The sequence below is a fragment of the Lonchura striata genome, chromosome 2 (assembly GCF_050655825.1).
Source record: "Lonchura striata isolate lonStrDom1 chromosome 2, ASM5065582v1, whole genome shotgun sequence".
Lineage (NCBI taxonomy): Eukaryota > Metazoa > Chordata > Aves > Passeriformes > Estrildidae > Lonchura > Lonchura striata.
Window position 1 is genome coordinate 130,966,575 of NC_140704.1, and position 14,332 is coordinate 130,980,906.

The following is a 14,332-nucleotide window of genomic DNA, read 5'->3' on the forward strand; positions in this document are numbered from 1 at the left end:
TGTTATGTCATTAGCATTTAAACCATCTGGACTTCTTTATATAATTCAGAAAAACAGAGCTTGTTCAGACTAAACCTCCGATGCAATGTCAGCACCCTAAATATTTTTTTACTTAATTGTTGTATAATTGTGAAAAAAACCTCCATAACTTCATGAGACTTATCCTGGTTGCAGAGAGGGGGTGGAATTTAGAGCCATGTGGGCCTTGCTAGGTTGCTATTTTATACCACTGACATATTTGCTGGGGGCCGTGGTTCCAGGGGGAGAAAAAAGGAAAGCACCCCTGGAACCACATTACTTTGTCTCCCTCTGTCCGTCAGGGAGGTTGTAGGGACCAGCCCTGCACTCGTCCTCTGCCACCAATGGCCATCCCCTTCCCCTGCGTGCCAGGCCAGGCACCGAGGTGGTGCTGAGAAAGGGGCGCCAGGGTGGGAGGCAGCCGCAGGCACAGCAGCAGAAGGAGCTGAGCACAGCCGAGGCTGACCCGAGCCAGGAGGAACTGAGCTAAGCTGAAAGGAGCCAAGCCAAAGGGAGCTGAGCAGAGCCAGGTAGAGCTGACCAAAGCAGCAATGCCAGTGCTGGAAGCTGCAATGCAGAATCAAGCCCAGCATCCGATGAGGCGGTAACTTCTGTTATTAATATTGCTGTTGTTACTGTTTGGCTTTTATTTCATTGCTCTTTGCCTTCTCTAAATTATTATCTCAATCTATAGTCTCTGCCTTTGTCCTTGTCCTGCTAAATGGAAAGGGCATGGCTTATCTGGAGTTTAATTTCCAGCTGGTTTTAAATAAACATGATCCTGAACTCCCTTTCAGTGTCATTTTATCATTGCCTCTGAAGTGAAACAACAGTCACTCACAGGCTTTTATGGGAATATTTGGTTCCTGAGTGCAGAACGCTTAAAAGATGTGGAAGACCTTTTCATTTAGTGACTTCTCATCTGGCAGTATCTGAAGTATCATCTCCTTAGGAAACAAAAGTTTTGCTGCACATTTTTTCCTTGCTGGAAGTAGGGTTCAGCATTTGTATGACAGTTTTCCTAAACTAAAATAGCCTGGAACCCAGCTTTAGTGTTTTTCATGCCTATGCCAATTAAACCTTCCAGCATTGAACTAATGTAGCAGGGAAAAGATTTTATATTACTACAACTAATATTTGAAAATAAGTGAATGAACTGAGAATGTAAAAATGCCAGCATTAAAAAAAATTAAACTGGGATATACAATCTTAAGACCTTTACTGTAATATCTCTCCAAATCTGTTGCAGTGTGTTTACATCTGCCTGAAACACCTCAATTAATTTTAACAGATTTAGAACTGCATAAATCCATCTTTAGGATTTTAATAAAGTCATATATACTCGAGCAAAAGTCTTCCTCTGAAATATAGTAAAAGATGTCCAAAATAGTCATAAACATGTGTGAGACATTCAGTTTACAGCAATTGATGTTGGAACTAGACTCAACGTTTATGTTACAGAATCTTGTCTGAATAGGGTTGTCTTGAAACAACAAATTGCATAAAAATATAATTTTAATTCTTTCAACTTTACTTCTGTCATGGAACCTTCAGTTTATAAATTCAGCTCTAAAATACAGACTGAGAAATATCCCCTTTTAATGACAAAATTATTCTTTTCAGAAGAAGAATATTGGTGCATTCATATGCACAACTGACATCTCCTCAAGTAATGACCCACAGCTTGAAAAAACCTGAAAATAAAGACTGTGTTTACTGATAATAGATTCGTTAGGATCTCTATCCTTCTGCCAACAGGCACAGGAAAAAGTTTCTTGGCTACATGTTCTGGCTACTCATAGTGTTGATGGAAGAACTAAAACATCTTTCAAGAGCATCCAAGTGAAAGGAGATCTTTGTTCTGTGTTCCAGTGGGACTGAAAACACACATTTTTAAACTCAAAGGTGTATGCTCTAGGAAGACTTAGATGAAGTTTGCTAACAGAGGAGGTTCCAACAGGGGAAGTTAGACTAAATGTGTCACTGTCAAATTTATGATGAATTTTAGAGGCCCAGACACTTCTAGGTTCCAAAAAATCCCAAATTAATGCAGAATATGAAAGAAAATTATTTTGCATGTACTTTACAAAAGCAGATTCATTGACTGCATAATTTTGTTTGAATAAAATATTTAAATTGAAGTTTAAACTTGGCTTACTAGGAACACAAAATATTTCCATGGTGTAGCTTGCAAGACATCAGAAAAAAAAGTATATATATGTAAAGCATTCAGTTATTTTATTCAAACCAAAGCATAGATATTAGCTATATATTACTGTTTTAAATGTCAATACAAATAAAATATTTCTTCCAAATCTATTTATTTTTTTTATGTTCTTTTTTCCAAAATCATAATGCTATGAGTGGCTGGGGAAAGAAGTGGGTTCAAATTTCTTATGATTTCATATTAGTTGTAAGAGATATCAGCTCTTGGGGTGGTCATAGGGATGCTCACATTGACAAAAAGGTGACAAGACATGAACTTTGGTGTACCAACATATGTCTGGGGAGCTCCCAACACTGCCCAAGTGCATTTCACCCCAGACAGTGCAAGGTAGCAATGAGGATGACGAGCAGAAGGTTAAACAATAACCAGGGAATTATCAAGGAACTTTTCAATAAGAAGAGCCAGCTCTAAAAGTAGTTTAAGAAATGTGAAAATATTGTTGGTGAGAGGAGATACTTTGGAGAGGAAAGATCAGCAATAATTCTGTGGCACTGGGGCACTATGTGGACTTAGCAGCATGGCCCTTCATGGACACCCCCAGCAGTGGAAAAAAGTGCAATATTATGAAAACTGGTGCCCAGAACTACCTTCATGTCCTCTTTCTCTCACAAGTAGCCTCATCCTATTGCTTTTCATAGCTTTCATTCCCAGGGTTAGGTTCACAGCTGTGTATAGAAAACAAAATTGAAATTCTTACATCAATCCTTCCAGCAACAGTAGTAGTAAGAAAAAATAAATGAAGACAGCTGTCCACTCTGCCTCTAGTTAACAATTTTTTTTTTCATCTAATGTACTTTGTAGCACACCCCTGAGATGAAGATGAGAGAGAAGTTGACAAATAGGAAAGTCCTGCTGATAATAATTCTATTTTGCATTTCTCAAGCCAGGGAGATTGCTATGCTATTTGTGGCCATCTTTTAATAATGCTTACAATACATTTAGCAATTTTAAATTTGTAGTTTGCAGCTAGATTGAAGAAAAATGAAAACATTCTTGAAGAATTAGGGATGCTAACATAATGAACTTGAAAACATAACATAATAGGTTTTGCTTGGTACAAAATAATCTCAGAAGACATATTTGCCTTACCTCAATTTTATGAATTATATTTTAATTCATAATTATGTCTCACTTAAAGAAGGTGGCATGCAGTTCTGATACAAAATTATCCAAGTAAAAGGGATTCTTTCTTGTCCACAAAAATGCCCAGAGGAAAATCTAAACTGTGGAATCAATTTAGTCCTGTACAGATACAGTGCAACATGTTTCCTGTTATGCATCAAAAATTCATGGCCAAGTGTTATTGATAAAGAACCCATTTCTTTTTATCTTTCCAGCATACTGAAGGGAGAGGAAATGGTGACAGAGGGGAAATAATGTTAGTACTATTTCTTTTGTCAGCTAGTTTTTCCCATTCTGTTTAGATTTTTGTTGGTTTTCTGTTGTGCATCTATATATGTAATATGTAGGTTGCTGACAAAATCACTTTTCCTTGGCCTCTTTCAAAACACTGGCAAATATATGAAAAACCACAACAAACTTTGTAGTTTTCAGGGAGTGAAAGACTTTAAATTTCACTGACAAATTTAATTATTTTAGGACTAAAAAGTCACATCCTGGCTCTATTTTGTCATTTCCTTGTCTATTTGTTTTATCCAAAATAGTTAAAGAGCAGCTGTTAACTATGGAGGCAAGTACTGCAGAAATCTTAATGCAAAATTACAAGGCAAAATTAACTATGTTACCTTGTTTGCTCACAAGGGCCAGTAAGATACCACATGGTGGTCAAAATTTATCAGCATTATAAAATCCACTAAGGGGTATTAAATCTATTAAAATCAATAAAATTTTGCTTTGAAATTTATTTTTATAGTGATGGTCTTTGAGAAAGCCATCTGAAAAACTCTTAATCACATACTATAGTCACATATATTCACATACTATATCACTTATTTTGAATTATTTTCTTTTACCTTTAGAAAAGTATCTTTCCTTGTCTTGAGAAACGATGACAAATAATTAATTAATTTCAAATTCATTTCCTGCTTGCATATATTCATATTTCTATTATTTCTATTTCTATTTCTATTATTTCTATTTCTATTTCTAGTTCTATTTCTAATTTCTATTTCTAGTTCTAGTTCTATTTCTATTATTTCTATTATTTCTATTTCTATTTCTATTTCTATTTCTATTTCTATTTCTATTTCTATTTTTATTTCTATTTCTATTTCTATTTATTTTGATTTCAATTTAGATTTAGATTTAGATTTAGATTTAGATTTAGATTTAGATTTATACATGTGTGTATGTTTGTGTGTGTGTGTATCATTGTCAGTTCCATCCAAAGTGATTTTGAACACCTACAGAGATGGGGCATCCACAGCTTCTCTGGGCGTCTACTCCCAGTGCTTTACCACCTTTAAAGAATTTCTTCATAATATGGAATCTAAACTCTACACTCTCCCTTGCTGTGTCACTACATGTAAGTAGTCTCTCTTTATTTTTCCTTAGGCCCTCTTCAGTACTGGAAGGCTGCAATCAGGTCACCCCAAAGCCTTCTCTTTCCAGGCTGGACAATCCAAATTTTCTCAGCCTTTCCTCATAGAAGAGTTGTTCCATCCCCCTCACCATCTTGGTGGCTCTCCTATGGACTCTCTCCAACAGGTCACTGTCCTTTCTGTGCTGGGACCTCAGAGCTGATGCAGCACTGCAGGTGGGGTCTCAGCAGAGCAGAGCAGAAGGGCAGAATCCCCTCCTTCTGCCTGCTGTCCATGCAGTTTTGGATGGAGCCAAGGACACACTTGGCTTTCTGGGATGCAAGAGCACATTGCTGGGTCACATCCAGCCTCTCAGCAACCAGCACCCCCAAATTCTTTCTGACATGGCTTGCTCTTGCGCCCATGTTGATACTACAACCCAAGCCCAAGTGCAGCACCTTGCATTTGGTCCTCTTGAACCTCAAGAATTTACCAGTGTCCCAGCTCTTGAACTTGTCCGGGTCCCTTTGGATGACATCCTATCCTTCAGATATGTCAACTGCATCACTCAGCTCATCTGCAAATTTACAGAGGGTGCCTGTCTATGCCATTAATGAAGATATCAAATAACACTGGTCCCAGTACAGACCTCTGGGGGACACCACTTTTTACTGACCCTCAACATTACTCCAAGCCATGCACATGCATTTTTTACAGAGGAGATGAGCACATAGAATTATACCAATTAACTTAATGTATTAGGGAGGCTAAATTTGAATTATTCCAAAGATTAATACTTAGTTTTTAATAAAGAAGTACTCAGCTGCCCTCAGTGTGCCAAGTCAGTTTTTTCATGAGTCACACTAAGTAGCAACATGCAGTGGCAATATAAATCTTGACAATGTAAAGATCTTTAAAAGGGAGACTGTCATAACATGACACACATAAATACTTGTCTCAATTTAGGCCTTCATCTGTTTAAAACTCAATTTCCAATGGTGAACATTCCTGTTATAATAACTTTCAAAAATGTATTTTCATGATCATTATCCCAAAACTCATCATCCCCCAAGTGGTTGATTATCATTGTGTCGGGTTTCAGTGAAGAGGCAGAAAAGTACGACATGCACTTATCCTATTTAAATATTGACATTAAATATATCTGCTTATGTAGGGGTTGATATGAAATGCAGAATTCAGTAAATGCAGATCCTTCAAATTTCCATTTGAATTTTCAGTTAGCTGAAACAGTGGGAAGCTTGGTAGCTTATTCCTCACTGAGTCAACTCAAACAGCAAATGCTGTTTCTTTACCAACTCGATATATAAACACATAAATGACAATAAGGGATTTAGTCTAGTATTTTGAGCCACTTCCTCCAAGATGCTATTTTAAATTTGCCTTATTATGATTTTCAGCAGTCCTATATTTTGATATGTGCTGTCTGGAGGACTCTTTGTGCCTATGGTGGTAGGTTTCTACTGCATTACTCCAAAGAGGTTTGGTTTCTTTGCATTTATCAATTCATTTGTTGAGGACATGTTAACTTTTAATGTCTACTGTAATTTATAACAAGCAGATGAGCACCTTACCCGTGTGCTGTGTAAAGAATCTACTTTGGCTAGTTTAAAGCCTACCACCTATTAGCTTCATTTGAATCATTTACAGGGTAAGTCAGTGAAAACGTGCTTGCTATAGACTTATACCTATAACTCAGTTTTTCAGATAATTTCTGTGTTTCCCCTCAGCTATATTGTTTGAAAAATCCTCCTATACATCATCAGTTATTATGTAAAAGAAACAACTGTGATAATTTTGCTCATTCTTGTAGATGTAGACTCTTTATTCAAACACAGATACATTATAGAATGTTATTACTTTGCTACTACACAAATTATGCCATTCAAGTGGAGGAATCAAGGCAGAATTTCAAATAGAATTCGAAATGAAGGTGTATAATGATTTTTCAGTATTTTGGGTCTTTTTGTCTACTATTCCATTTCTAACAACTTCTAACATTCACTTTACTGCCATAGTGTACTGAAGTATCACTTTCACATATTTCTCTCTCATATTCCTAACAGCTTTTTTTCAAACACTAATACTTGGCTCAGAAAAGATCATATAGGTAGGAGGTTTTTTTTTTTTAAATATGTTTTTCCCTTGTACATAATTACTTTTACATAGCATTTCATTTCCAAGTCCCTTACTATTATGCAGGTTTAATTATTAACCTTCATTCTTTGTCTTTATTAGTTAGTATCATCAGCAAACTTTCTCACAAAATTTTCCCAGCTAATTTATGAGTATTGTGAATAAAAATATTGTCAGAGACTTTTATTTATGATACTTCTATTGTAGAAACTAGGTAATAATGCTTTCTTTTGCTTCTTGTAGCTTATTAACTTGCTCATCCATCTGAAAACCTTAACTCTTTTCCTGTCACAACTAAATTTCTTTAAGAGTGTTTGGAGAAGGATCTTACTAAATCCAAAGTGTATCAACTTGATTAGCATTATTTACAGTTTTCAAGAACTCTAACAGATTATTCTGTTACTAAAGTAATCCTAATTCAACTCTCATATATTATATTTATCCCTGTGTTTAAAAGTCTTTCTCCTAAGGTCATTTTGTTCACTAGAGCAGTTTACTTAGCTGCAATTTTTCTGATTTTGTACCAAGCTTGCTCAAAAATCACTTCCAGTCATGAGGCAGTTTTAGGAAGACATAGTCATCACAATTCATAAATCAGTTAATTTTTTTCAGTTCCTTCATAACACTTAAGTAAATTACAGCAGAAATTTGATACTTATGATCCCACAAACTACTCTGTAACATCATATACTGACATTTCAGCTCAGGATGATACTATGACAATTACACCCAGGGAGATAGTTTGACCTCTCTATGTTCTTCTATTTTTAAGCCAGATGCAAAATTTTGTATGTCCACAGAAGTGAAACAGTGCCCAGTATATCATCAAATAAAGTAAAATGAACTTAAAGAATAGTTGCAGGGGCATCCTTGCCTAGCTGCTTATTCACAGACTCTTGTCCAGGGTAGAGGGGCTGCAGATAGATTGGAAAATCTCATCAATGGAGATAAGGACAGGAAAATCAGTTAGCAATAACTGTCATCAGTAAACAGAGTGTGGTGAGAAATGAATTTAATTTATTGACAGTTAAGATAAGTTTGGATAATGGAAAAACACAGACAGGTTAAACCACCACCTTCTCCTTACCCTTTCCTTTCCCCAGGCTCAACATCACTCTTATGTTCCTGACTCTTCTACATTTCTCCTCCATGTTCAGGGCAGGTGAATAAGGAACAGGGGTCATGGTTAGTCTGAAATAACTTGTGCCTACAGACCCTTCCTCCTCACACTTGTTCCCTGCTCCACTGTGGGTTCTCCGCAAAATTTCCAGTCCTTCAGAATGAATCTGCTCCAGATTAGAGTCCTCCATGAGCACACTGTCCACATTTGGTCCACTGTGTTCTCTTGCACAGACTGCTGGGGAATCTCTGCTCCACACCTAGAGTACTCTCTCCTTTCTCCTTCTCTGACCCTGGTAACTTCAGGCATGCTTCTCACTGTTTTTTAGCTTACTCCTCACTTCATGGGCAGTATTTTCACCCATTTTCCCAGAGGCACCACTGACTTTGTTGGGAGGCTCAGTTTTGTCCATCACTGAGTCCATTGGAGCTGGCTGGCAATGACTCTGTGCAGCATGGAGCAGTTCTGGCCTCTCCTCACAGAGGCCACCCTGTAGCTGTTCTACCAGCACCTGGGCACTGGCAGCACATACAGTGCCTTAATTTCCTGTAAGCCACCAGAGGTCCTGAGAAAGGAATCAGCCAACATGTTCAGCTGAGAAAGAATTTGCTGTGACAGATGCAACATTAAGAATGTGAAGCACAGAATTAGTAGTGGCCCAACTGAAGACATCCACTGCAAAGAGGCTTTGTTTTCATACCAAAACTAGTGTCTACATTCCTCCTGCATTGACTGGAGAGGCAGTTTAGAATCAGATTCACACCAGTTGCCATAATATTTCCTAAATGTAGTTTGAAGTAAAAAACTATACTGAGAAATACTGAAGAACCACAGTAGCTCAAATACTTCTCTCTTTGGGTTAAGTATATGAATGGTAAAAACTGTCTGAAATCTAAAAATCTAAATTTTCCCTTTTTAAACACAAAGGAGACTAAGATAATGAAAGCCATCGAATTCCTAGGAATAGACAGATTCCCTTGAGCTGAGAAGCTTTGGAGTCTAGAAGTCTCCATACCCCAGGGAGAATGCTTGAATGAGCAAACCATCTACAAATGTGAAATTTGCCAGTTCATCAATTGATGATGACTCAGAGCTCCAGATGTGTCTAGAAGAATAGAGCCAGGGTTGTACTGTCCTCCTCCTCCAGTGCTTCTGAAGAGTAAACGTAAGTGTCCACTTGGTCAACAAGGTTCACAATAATGAATCACATTTTTGGTGCTCAGTGTAAGGAGTGCTTAGTCACACTATTGGCAATTCTGCTCATCTCAATACAGTGTTGATACAGCTGGCCAGTGGTTATTATATGATTCACCAAAGGTCAAAAAAGCAGTGTAACTGTGTTGGGAAATTAAATATAATTCCAGTTAGGCTGTGTTGCTATGACCATGGTCTTTCTCACTCTAGCCACAAGGTAACCAGTGCAGCTGCAAAACTATTTTTTGTTTTATGCAGATGGAAAGAATCAGGAACTCCTGAGGTTTCCAGGCTGCAGTTTGGGTCTAAATGCTACAGTCTTCCAGGTAAAGATTATGGAGGAAAAGCAACTCAGGGGAATAAGATTACAAAGGCTAAAATAATTACTTTTATGCATAAAGAAGAAAGCTCTGCAGGTATGGTAGAGCTTCTGAGATAAACAGATGCATATGATTGTGTCAGTGTAATTTGGAGAGAATTGAGAGTAATGAAGCAGAAGTTTTTGTTCCCCAAGGAACTGTTCCTGCAGCCCACATCAACAAAGGCATACCCACTGCACAGTGCCATGTAGCCTGACCCATCAAAAGAATAATTTAATATTCAGAACTTTCAAAGTCTCATCTCTCTGAGTCACTTAGGTTCAATTCTTTCAATTAAAATTTAAATCAGATTACAATTCCTTGTTTGGAGCTTCAACAGTCACTAGGACTTTACAGCATTAAGCAATGTCCCTTCCATATTAAAGGATTTGAGAAAATGGCTCACATCCAGGTGTTTTATACTATCCTAGTACTGTTGATCTGGTTTTATTTTTGCTGTTTCCTCTTTAACTGCTGATTGTTCCTGGGCTTGATAAGTAATATAGCCATAAAAAATGTGCACAGTTCATATTTCCCCAAAAGTTAAATAAATAAAAAGTCCATTGTCAAAATTATTTTCCATATAGTATAAAGCACAGCTCAGAACTGCTCCTGCTAAATACTCTGGTCTTTTTTGCTTTTCTCATTTGTTTAGTTTTTTTTTTATCTTTCCCTCATTTCCATATTTTTATAAAATTATTAACATTCTCGGTGTACTCATTTACCTGTTTCTTCATCCTCTGAAAGACCTGAGTATACACAATACTGTATTTTTTCTCACAAGTTATAAGTTTGACCTTTGTGATATAAGCTAAATACTCTGGTCTTTTTTGCTTTTCTCATTTTTTTTTATCTTTCTCTCATTTCCATATTTTTATAAAATTATTAACATTCTCTGTGTACTCATTTACCTGTTTCTTCATCCTCTGAAATACCTGAGTATACACAATACTGTATTTTTTCTCACAAGTTATAAGTTTGACCTTTGTGATATAAGCCAGCAATTAAGCAACAGGTACAGGTGATGGGTGACTTAATTACAGCTGAGTTTTAGCTGACTTGAACAAAAGAAATCAGGAAGGACTTGTATTTGCATGGCCAAGTTTTGGTAGCAAGGGACTACAGGGGTGGCTTCTCTGAGGAGCTGATAGAAGCTTCTCTCATGTCCAACGGAGCCAATAGAAGCTGGCTCCAAACGGACCTGCTGCTGGCCAAGGCTGAGCCCACCAGTGATGTTGATACTGCTTCTGGGATAAAGCATTTAAGAAGGAGGGGAAAAAGCCCTGCAACTGCAGACAGAGAGACGAGTGATAATATGGGAGAAAAACAGCTGTGAGTACACCAAGGTCTGTGAAGGAGGCAGGGGAGGAGGTGCTTCAGGTACTGGAGCAAAAATTCCCCTGCATGCCCTGGTGCAGACCATGGTGAAACAGCTGTGCTCATGGAGGTTCATGATGAGGCAGAGATCTGCCTGCAGCTTGTGGAGGACTCCAAGCAGGCAGATGTACCTGAAGGAGTCTGTCACTCCATGGGAAGCCTGCACTGGAGCAGCCACCCAGCAGGACCTGTAGCCCCATGAAGAGAGGACTCTGCAGGGGTTTGGAGCAGGTTTGTAGGCAGGACTTGTGACCCCATGGGGAACAAACCTGGAGCAACCTGTTCCTGAAGGGCAAAATTTTGTGGAAGAGATGCACAAAGGAGCAGTTCATGAAGAATTGCAACCTGTGGGAAGGACTCATTGTGCAGTTTGTGGAGTACTGTCTCTAATGGGATACTCAGGTTTGATTGTTGCCTGGGCAGTGTCCAGTGCTACTACAAAACTGTAGGAAAGTCAGGCATTCAAATTCATGTCACCTATTTAACCACAGAGAAGCATGTATTGAGGTCCCTTTCCATTTTCCTTTTTATTTCCTTTGTATTGTGACAGTGCTGACATACCCAATTTAATTTCATCATGTGAGTCCGAGTGTTGCTGTGTCCAGCATTTAATCTATTGTCTGCATGTCTGTTCTCCTGGATGAGGGGTGAAAGAATACAATTGATTTAGGTGTCCTTCGAAGAGAAAGTGTCTTAAATTAGCTGCTAAATGTCTCTGCCTGTTCAATGGAGAGAAGAACCAACTTCCAAAGGCCCCCAGCTAGGATACAAATCTATTTTATTCAGGTAGAGCCCTATTTGTGATTACTTTAGGTACAGATTAGGAGCTACAAATTGGCAATTATTCCCTTTGCTAGACTTGTAATGGGTGTTTAAGTTTCTAATCCCAAACTGTTTTGCTGATTGACTAAGCTGACCTTGGAGAAGGTAAAAACTTTACCTCTGAGTTTGCTACAGTTCTGAATCTAGAGAGTCCCTGACTCATTGTCAGTTATAACTAAACAGGGCTCACAAATTCATAACTCTTCTAACTGAACCAAACTTCTCATGAACTCTGAGGCTCTATTTCTTTTTGAAATCAAGTATTTTGAGAACATGCCTTATGCCTGAAATTCTTATACCTGCTGGGATCATATGGAAAGGATGATTCTATCTTACCCATTATGCCATTGTTCCTGGAATAACTGCTTCCCAAAAGTAAAAGCAGGGTTTATGCCTAAAAAGCATAGCTAGCACACTCTAAGAGAAAATCTGCAATGCACACTGCCATGGAAGCCAGGCCTGGGAGAGATTTGAGAAAAAAGTTATTTGACGCTGTGACAGTATTTTGATACTTCATATCTTCCTTGTAAAATTAGTCTTTCAGAGATAATATAGTATTTCATTACAAAAGTACAACATCAATATAAAACTCTTCGGGATTTTTTTTAAACTGAATGTATTACTTTAATCACAATATGATCAAAGGCATGCAGTGGGAAGCTGACCACTGTGACAGAATAACAACTTCCTGGCATGGAAAAAAGAGGAGTGCAGCCACACTTGTCATTTGTCATAGTGAGAATGATTGACTGGTGCTGAAAATCAAAGCAAGAATTATCTATGAACCACAACACAAAAGCACTCCACAGTAAATCTCTCATCTAGCAATTAGACAGCAAGTGAGCAAGTCATGGATAACAAGAATGCCTCTACATGTCATTTCAGGGTAACATATAAAGTAGAAGAATCCTTGGGAAGTAAAGAAAGATAATCAATATAGTTATTAATGACACTAATTTCACACAAACATCCGGGAAATTAAGCATGCTCTTTAGGAGCTGTTTCTTGCAGTAACTTGTAAAGGAATGAATAAGTTGCAAGCCAAACTTCATATCAATATATTGAGTGGTGCAGTAGTAATGATATTTCAGTCTGGAAAATTTTCATAAATTAAATACTAATATAAAAACACCTTAAAAATGTTTTTCAAATACTTTTCTTTTTGTTGTTTTCTTTCATGCATTTGCCTTTACAGCTAAATACTTGGGTTCTCTTGAATCTGAATATCCCAGATTTAAAATATAAAAATAAATTAAAAACTTATGGGGGAAAGAGGCACTTAAGTGAAAAAGTCTGTGTCTTGCATTTAATATGACACGTACTGAAATAAGAGAATAAGGTTTTGTCAAGTCTTGGGAAAACTCTGCATTCTGAATGTTTGTGCAGAAGCTCATAGTACACTTCCCTTTATGTTGAAAGTGACTTGAGGGAACACTGGTTAGGCATTGATTAGGGTCTAGCTTTTTATACTAGTGAAGCACAGATCAAATGTGCACCTAAAATTTGTACATCTTATAGCAAAATCTCCTTATCAATATGGGCTCATTTTCAGCAACACCAGCACGACACTGCCAACATACTTAGAGAAAAGGCAGTTTGAGTCATATGTATTGTGGATTGTGTGACTGTTTAATATTCATTAAAATGCAATCCCTATAACTCATAGTAAGTGCCTAGAGTTTTCCCACTTGGCTCAGTAAGTGTTCCATAAAATATTGGTTTCTTTTATTTTTAGCTTATTTTGAGTGGAAAATGAGTATGTTCTATGCCATTGCATGTTGTTTTGACCTGAAGAAAGTTATATCTAATATATTCATAAACTTAAATTCCATTGAGAGCTATTCATATCCAAATGTTTAGTTGATTGTGTTTACCATTTCTAATAATTCAAACAAGCAACAAGAAAGTGGTTGGCAAGCAGTTATTTAGAATATTTGTTACTCATAATCCTTTTTGTCTAACTAGTTAACACAGTAATTATTTCTTGATTGGAAAGCGTTTTGAAGAATACCTGGAAGCTAAAGCTTGAATTTCAGCCCAAACATTAAAACAAAAATCTAATTATCTGCTACATAACTGTATGCAATAGAACTGAAAAACTGCACCAAATTTCTCAAATGTTAACTGTGATTGCTGATGTTTACTAATCAGTTTTCTGCCGGTAGCATCACCTTTACCTATGAAATGAATGGTATTGAGAAAACATGAATCAACTTGGGAATTGTTTTAAATCAAATCTTTCAGAAACAATGCATTTCCATGAACTTAAGGATGATGAGGTAGAGACACTTCCCAGTCCATTCAATTTAGAACTGGTGTTTTTCCTGTTAGTCACTTGTATATAAGCCCAGCCAAGGACCTTTTCCTCTTTCATGGCTGAGAACTTCAGTCAGTGATTTCTGTTTTACTCATGCACCTCTGATTTAGAATGAAAAAGAACAAAACTTCATGTAGCTTAGGTATGTGATGAGTTTGGCCTCGGGTTCTGGATCAGCTTGTAAGCACTGCTGTCTTTCTTGCAAGGCCATTGAAACAATAAGTAGTTTATGGTTTTTTTTTTCTAATAGACTGAGCTTGTTCC

The 14,332-nt window shown here is 37.3% G+C and overlaps 1 long non-coding RNA gene across 8 annotated transcripts in view; it reads left to right on the plus strand.

The window, feature by feature from the left end:
- Window positions 1-14,332, plus strand: part of LOC146768425 (uncharacterized) — an 89,136-nt gene that overhangs the window by 54,028 nt on the left and 20,776 nt on the right. For 2 of the 8 annotated variants that reach the window (XR_014952982.1, XR_014952987.1), the window contains one exon: window positions 9,452-9,519. The exons of the other annotated variants lie outside the window; for them this stretch is intronic. This is a non-coding gene — a long non-coding RNA (uncharacterized LOC146768425). The remainder of the gene's footprint in view (window positions 1-9,451; window positions 9,520-14,332) is intronic. 8 annotated transcript variants of the gene reach the window in all.